Source organism: Centrocercus urophasianus, unplaced genomic scaffold, assembly GCF_019232065.1.
Source record: "Centrocercus urophasianus isolate 14NV4802_14NV808 unplaced genomic scaffold, USGS_Curo_1.0 seq_12, whole genome shotgun sequence".
Classification (NCBI taxonomy): Eukaryota; Metazoa; Chordata; class Aves; order Galliformes; family Phasianidae; genus Centrocercus; species Centrocercus urophasianus.
Genome location: NW_024884364.1, coordinates 58,624,650 through 58,632,029, shown reverse-complemented (window position 1 = coordinate 58,632,029; position 7,380 = coordinate 58,624,650).

Genomic DNA, 7,380 nt, shown 5'->3' with positions numbered 1-7,380 from the left:
GCAAATAGCCATCCTCGAACTGAGAAGTGCTCCACTGAATGTAGCCATGGCCAAGAAAGGAGCAAGGAATGGGTTCCAGATGCCTTCCCAGCTTGCTTCCACCACCCCAACATTTTGCTTTGTCACACATGGGAAAGAGAAGCATCCTCTGCAAATGCCCATACCCGCCAGCAGGCACGCAGGCAGCTGTGCACAGTGAACGGTTAATACAGCATATATGTCACACATGCCCCAGGAACAAAAAAAGCAATGCAAAATCCCCTTTAAAATCCCTGTCAGCACTCTCAGCAGAGAAACTTGCCCACATAACCGCAAAGCTCGTGACTGATAAAGATTGGAATCATGGCCTCAATCCATTTGCGCTTTTCTGATCCGTCACACAGAGGTCCCTGCAGCAGCTCTCAGCCACCCGCGGAACGGCACGCTTTGCCTCTACGACTTTTCTTCTGACCCGCAGAAATGTTCTCCGCGTCTGTTTTGGCAGCTGGGCGTAACTCAATCTGCTATGGTATCCATGCTTAGACAATCCTACAAGTAAGCAAAGCAGCTACTGTTTTCATCTTCCCATGTTTTTCATAGTATCTGGATGTTGAAATAACACTGCCAAAAAACTCAACATCTTGTGCTTTGACAATGGCTGCTACTGATGGCATGTAGCAATACATGATCTCAGGCGCAGCAAGGGGCCCACGCCTCAGGTCCCGACACGTCAATCACCCTTCAGCACCTATTGGGCTCATGCACAGCCAGTGAGTCCAAGCAGACTGGCTTGAAAATAACTGCAGCCATCCTGGAGAAGGAGGTGTGTTTTCTACAGAGCTATGAACTTGTGAAAACAATTCTGCAACCCAAACTGAGAAAAGCCCTTGCAGTAGCTACCCCTCTCAAGAAGCTAGCTCACTCCCAGGTGCTATAAATACCCAGTACTAGAGTGAAGCAAGAAACCATGATACAGTAATGTTACAGTAAATTCCGGTGGAATTGCTTTTGAGGTGCACCAGCCTGTGAAAGAGGAAGAGAAATGGGAGACACTCGCATGTTAGAGGGAATGAAGAGGAAATACCTTAGCAACCTCATTTCCTTACCTCTGAACACAGCTCTCCTGTACTTTGTCTGTAGCCTATGGTGCCCTGGCAGCCCATTCATGCGTAGAAAGACTTGGCAGAACACATGGTTACCCTTACACTGAATTCTTTCGCCATGTGTGTTTAATATATCTCTGTGATCTGATTCAAGTAGAGCAGATTTGAATATCTCATTATACGGAGACCAATATGTCTTCATACACACAGTAATTATATTGTTTATTCTGATGTTAGAACACTGGATCTCTTGCTGAAAGTCAGAAGACTCATACATTTTTCTGTCACTTAGACATAAGTGACTACACTGACATTCATGTTCTAAACAAATTGCTAATGATCTTCCCCACTTTTTTTTTTTTTTTTTTTTCCTCCAAAAGCAGATTTCTCGGCCTTGGAGACAAGCAGAATTGAAGATGTGAGAATGAGAAGACGTGCACACAAGAATGGAGCCTAAGGAGTAGAAGCCCATTTCTCAGCCAGCATGAGCTGCCAGAGCTGCACTGGCTCTGCAGGGAGAGGGGGGAGGCAAGAGGAGCCAGGCGATGGAAATACTTTAGCCGCATGTCAGATGTCTACCTTTGTACATGGATTTTGTAACTAAGATTTATCTAGATCTTAGCAAGTGAGTGTTTTCCCCTAACGGAAACGTTGGCTGCAGGCAGTTATTTCTTTCCTTTCAGTTCTCCAATACTTTTTTTTTTTTTTTAATTTTGTAACACTCTTTTTGTTTTGATGTACAAAACATACTTGTAATGCTACTTGCATTCATATTCCTTGGGATTCTCAAACAGTGTCTGAGGGTAAGTTGAGACTGCAGGGTACACTGTGGACACAGAAACAAATGGGATAGACGGACAAGATGGACACGGTGAGCAGAAGTAGACTGTGGGATATAAAGGTTGTGTCTGTGCTCATCGTGGTGACTGTTATGGCATTACTCTGTAAGAAGTCCTTGGATCCCAACTGCCTGTATCGTAATACTTGGGGTCGAGTGCTGAAATCACAGGTGGGTAGCCAGGGCCTGAACATTAGCAGCTGACTTTCTTTCCAGATCCTAGAACATTTACTGGGGGGCTGAAGGGGGTGTATTCACCTAGAGTTCACGGTGACATTTATACTCTTATTATTATCCTGTCTTGATTAAATTTCATATTGTTCTTAATTGCGTGTGTGGCCCCTGAGACAATGTGTGGGACTCATTATGAAAAAGACAGTGTTATGTAGTGCAGAATTCAGCTCAATGAGACATCTCACTTCACCTACCTGGAGAAAAGACTTCAAGAGAAGGGAAATCAATGCTGGCACACTGGTCAAGAACCAATCAGTGGGCAAGAGAAAATAAGAAGAGCAAGAATAAGTAAAAACAAGCTCATGTCTTTAAATTTCACCTAAGTCGCAGAGAATAAAATGTAGTTGTAATATTAAGGGGCATTCTGCTCTTGCCATGTCACATTTTATGTGAATGTTTCTCATGCAGGATTTAGTTCATCTTCAGTCACAAAATGGCTATGTGAAAGAGAGGAAATCAGGGAACAGGGTGACTGTGGCTGCACCCACGTTTTGGAGCATGTGCCAGCCACTGACAGTATGTCTCCTTTCCCCCTCTGCCACTGGGATCTACAGAGACCATCCATGGGCACCACTTTGAGCACCCTTCTTAATGATCCACCCCTCCACTAGGATATAAACATATGTAGATATCTGTGTTTATTTCCACATTCTGTGGAAAAAAAACTAAACCCACTGTACAGCAAAACACGTAGCATGTTCAGGAGGTGATGAACATTCGTTAATAAAATTCTTTGTCTATGTAATTCAGTAACAGTTAGCTTCTCTCCCTGGTGAAAACTGGAAGTATGTTGGCTTTCTCTGCAGTGACATGATATGATGCTCCAGTAACACTGTCCTCAATGAATGTGATTTTCATAGGCTACATTCTCTTGTTTTTCTTCCTAATGAGGGAAAATAAATGAGTACACAGTATAGATTATTCTCAGAAACTTCCAGATGTGTTTGCTGGTTTCCACATTTTTTGTCAAACCACTGTGGCGGTTGTTTCACTGCTTCCCATACAAAAAGGCACCTTGGTAAAACACAGTGCATACCAGCTGGCAAAGGGATGGGCTCCCAGCAGGCTTTTGGCATTTGATACGCTAATGTAAGTGAACAGGTTGATATGATTAAGGTTAACGAATGAGAGACAATTCCAGACTTTTCTTATTATTGTGCAGCATTAAATATTTGCTGGCACTTTTTAGTTTTGGAGCAGTTGGGAAGCCATTTAATGCTTGTAATGGCAGCCCGATGGTTAATAGATAAGTGGCATTCCAGTCTTCTTCGACCACTGCTATGACCAAAAAACACACTTTCAAGCAGAAAAGAATACAGCACAAAACAGAGTTGTATTTTTAGATGCTCAAGCTTTGAAAGCTTCACTATCAACAAGAGAAAAGCTACACAGGTTTAATTTTCATAGCACTTAGTCGAAAGTGATTAGGAAGTGCTTTGGGGATCCCTGCAGCCATAAAACCAAGGACACCACAGGGACAGAAATCAGTGCAGCCAGTGCACTGCAATTTGCTATTTGGCTTGGGTCTCCTTTCAGCCCCAGTGCATTCCCAGGTCTCTGCATGCTATACTCAGGCAGGGCGCAGAGCTGTTTTCTTTCCAGATTGTTTTACCGATGAGCCTGACTGCTTAATTGGTTTGGCATAGTGTACCAGAGCTCCACCATTTGTCTGCTCTTGCTTGCTTCTGGTCTGTAATCCAGGCTGGGGAATTGCTCTTGAAAGTTTGGTCTAGTATAGTGCGGCAGATTGCACAGCAGATTGCATGTGCTCATATTTGGTGACAAATTTGGTGTTACTTGGATGGCCTTAGGTAGCTCTTGACCCTCCAGCCACTCAGCCACTCATTTCTAGCTCCACATCACCATGATACTTTACTTAGCTTGCTGTTAATGTGACCGTGCAGTACAGAAATTGTTTCAGAACAAGATTAATCCTTTAGCATTTTCCGTTTTTTTCTTCAAAGCCAGGAGTAGGTGATGTCATGTGTAGTAAACTATATTTACTTTATCAAGGCTGTACAACTTGATTTCTTGAAGATTTGTGTTACTCATAAGTAAGTTGTTAAAACAGATCTGTTGCAAAGGCAAGAGGAGGCCACGTCTCAGGACTGATGAGGGCTTAAGACAGATATTAGCTTAAAACCAGTATTTTGTCTGTTGATTAATGGAAAAAATTACAAAGCAACTGAGAATTAGATTTTTATCTAACCTGTACTGGGAGAGCTCCATTGATATCTGTGGATCTGTACTGATTTGCATCGGTTGAAGATCTAGTCTTGACTTGAATTAATTCAGGCAGTAGTTTTTGATTTTGTTTTTGGTGCTTTTTTTTTCTTGAAGGAAGGATTTGAAGATCAGGATTGATTAGCTCTTTTTTTCTGAATTACTAGAGCATCTTTGGTTTATTTAAAATTCACTTTACAGTCAACAGTAGCTTTTGTCTCTTGTCCTCGTAATGTATCTCTTAAAAGTTCTTCTGAGTGACAAATACTGAGAGAATCTTTGAGATTCTCAGGTGACTAAGATAGGATTCTTTCTTTAATTAAAAAGAAGAAGATTGAGTTTCAGGGCAATCATGTTTTGATATTCCCATATGTATCTAAAGTCACTTGGATTAGGAGAACTGGGCTTTAGTTTTTGAAATTAGACTTTGTTAAATTGAACTCTGAGAGTGCATTTTCCTATCTAACTAAAATATCAGTGGTTTTAGGTATTACAAGGCAAATCAACTCTGATAGATGCTAAATGTCATCTTGCTTTATGATTCAATTCTCGCATCATCTCTTACTTTGCAAATGTGGTGCAACTCCATCAGACTCAGTAGAATTACTTTGGATTTAGACTGGCATGATGATGGTTAAAGTCTATCTCTAGTCTTCCACACCAATAAAGAGAAAGGGTTTGCTATGGTAATCAGTGTAACCAAAGCCAGTAAGTTAGAAAATAGAAATCCACACAGCAACATTGAAGGCTTTGGAGTTAGGCTAATTTATACCATGGAAAATATGACCTTCTGTTTTCCTGAATTAAAATACCATCTTTAGGGTATTTTCCTGAGCTTGATTAATTATTACAACTAATTGGAATTCAGAGTGCTCACTTCTGAGGCACCATACCAATAATAGCAGTGAAGAGTGTGGAATAGGATTCTTGGTTGAGTGAAGAGTTTTTATTGGCCAGATGTGATGGGCCAGCGTCACTGTTAAATATGGTCATTTCCTCAGACCAGAGATAGCCCGTACCTTTTCTCTTCTCTTCCCTCCCCTACCCCCCTCCCCACCCCTCCTTTTTCCTCCCCCTTCTCCTGTTCCTTCCCCTTCCCTTCCCTTTTTCTTTTTGTTTTCACTGGTCATTTCTCACAACAAAGCCTCATGCTTTTTTTCTTCAGCACTTTTTCTCCCATTGCCTTTCTAGAGTAATAGTGTAGTGATGGCTGCTCATTGCAGATGCAGGTGAGAAGAACTCAGCAGGGGTGAGGACAAGCTAAATAAAGTCTCTGGGATCAAATCTTGCATAAAATAAGGGTCTATGACTTTCACAGCAACAAGCACACAGTACCACAGCATCTCCAGCAGTAACAAGTGCCTCTGCATAGAATAAACGGGCAGAACATCCACTACAGTTTGACTCTTTTCGTTTTGAAAGGCAAGGAAAGGTTATTTCACAGCGTGTAACTCCACCTTGGTCTTCTCCTCCGAACTTTTCTCATCTGCTCCCTCTCGCTCTTGCTGACATTGTATAGAATGTGGTCATAAACGTGACAGAGAAAAGTCCACCATCTTGCTCTTAGCAAACTAAAACAAATGAAAAAAATGTATCTGTTCCACAATTTGCCTTGTGGAAACTCAAGTGCAGTGGATGGTGGCTGAAACTGGAAGTCACTGAGAGTCACTGAGATAAAATGCTTGGTAAATGGTAAGATGGTTCTTTCGACCTTGATAAGCTTAGCTGTCAAGGAAAACTGAGATACTTAGAGAATCTTGGACGAGCAAGTGCTGTGGAAGAACTTGACTTGATGTGTTTTAGCTGGTGGCAATTGCAGTGAAACAATGCAATGAACAGCAACAGATAAAAGCACAATAGAAAAAGATACCTTTCAACAAGCATGTAGCTAACAGGTTACAAGGTGTCTAGATAAAATGGAGTGATAGGTCCTCTAATGGCTCTGATAGAGTCCAAGCTTTGTGCAACCAAAGCCTACAGAAAGGAAGTGTCCTCCAGACAACAGAGGTTACCTCACAAGAAGGCTTTCTGATTTTCATCATTCATACCTCAGGCTGTTTAGAAAATCTCATTTGGATTCTCAGTTTCAAAAAAATATTCACAAGCTCCTCCTCAGCATTTCCTGAGAACAAGGCTAATCATCTTCCTCACTAGCTAAGATGTGGCTCAGATTTCTACAAATGATTATCTTTTCTCTTATTCCATAGCTGATCATCCTTCATTTACATCATACTCCTCTGTTACCAGTGTATTCCTCACAAACTTGCCTTTGGTCCATAGTAGCCCTGACATCAGGTGGATTGGCAGACAGCAACTCCTTATGGCAAGCAACATGTGTGTAGCTGCAAATGGTGTCCTAACTCTGCTTGGAGCCCAGGTCACAGAGCAGAATGCAACAGGAACCTGCATGCCTTCTTACTGCCACTTGTATGACCTTCACCACGACAAACAATATCCTACTTTTAAAGCTGCTTGCTTTAAAGCTTTGTTTGGAAGAAGAAATGAGGTGCACTGGTATCCTGCTGCTGAAATAGTGTCACAGATGTAGAGTGAGCTTCTTTGCTTTAAAAATAAATAAACAAACCTTCTCCGAGGAGGTCTCTACAAGGGCCCTCAGAACTAATTCATTGGGGCTGGGATCCCGTGCTCCTGATGAGCTAAGGCCAAAGTGCAACCTGAGCCAGCAGGCAGTGGGGCTGTAACATGCAAATATCACACGGGGAATTCAACTGAAAAGTGTGCCCCATATGAAGAGGACAAATTGTGTTCTGACAAAGAATGCATAAAGCCAGCACTAATGACTGCAGAACAAGTGTTACTGACAAGTTAAAAATACTTCCACTGATATGCAATAGACTGCCCTATGACCCAGCAGATGTAGAGGAACTTTGGCCGTATCCCTGCCCCAGGTTAGGAATAAGATGGAAATGGACATATTCTTCATACATGAACATTCAAAGTACATCGATAGTTGATTTTGCCCATGCTTCTGTTTTTACCTGG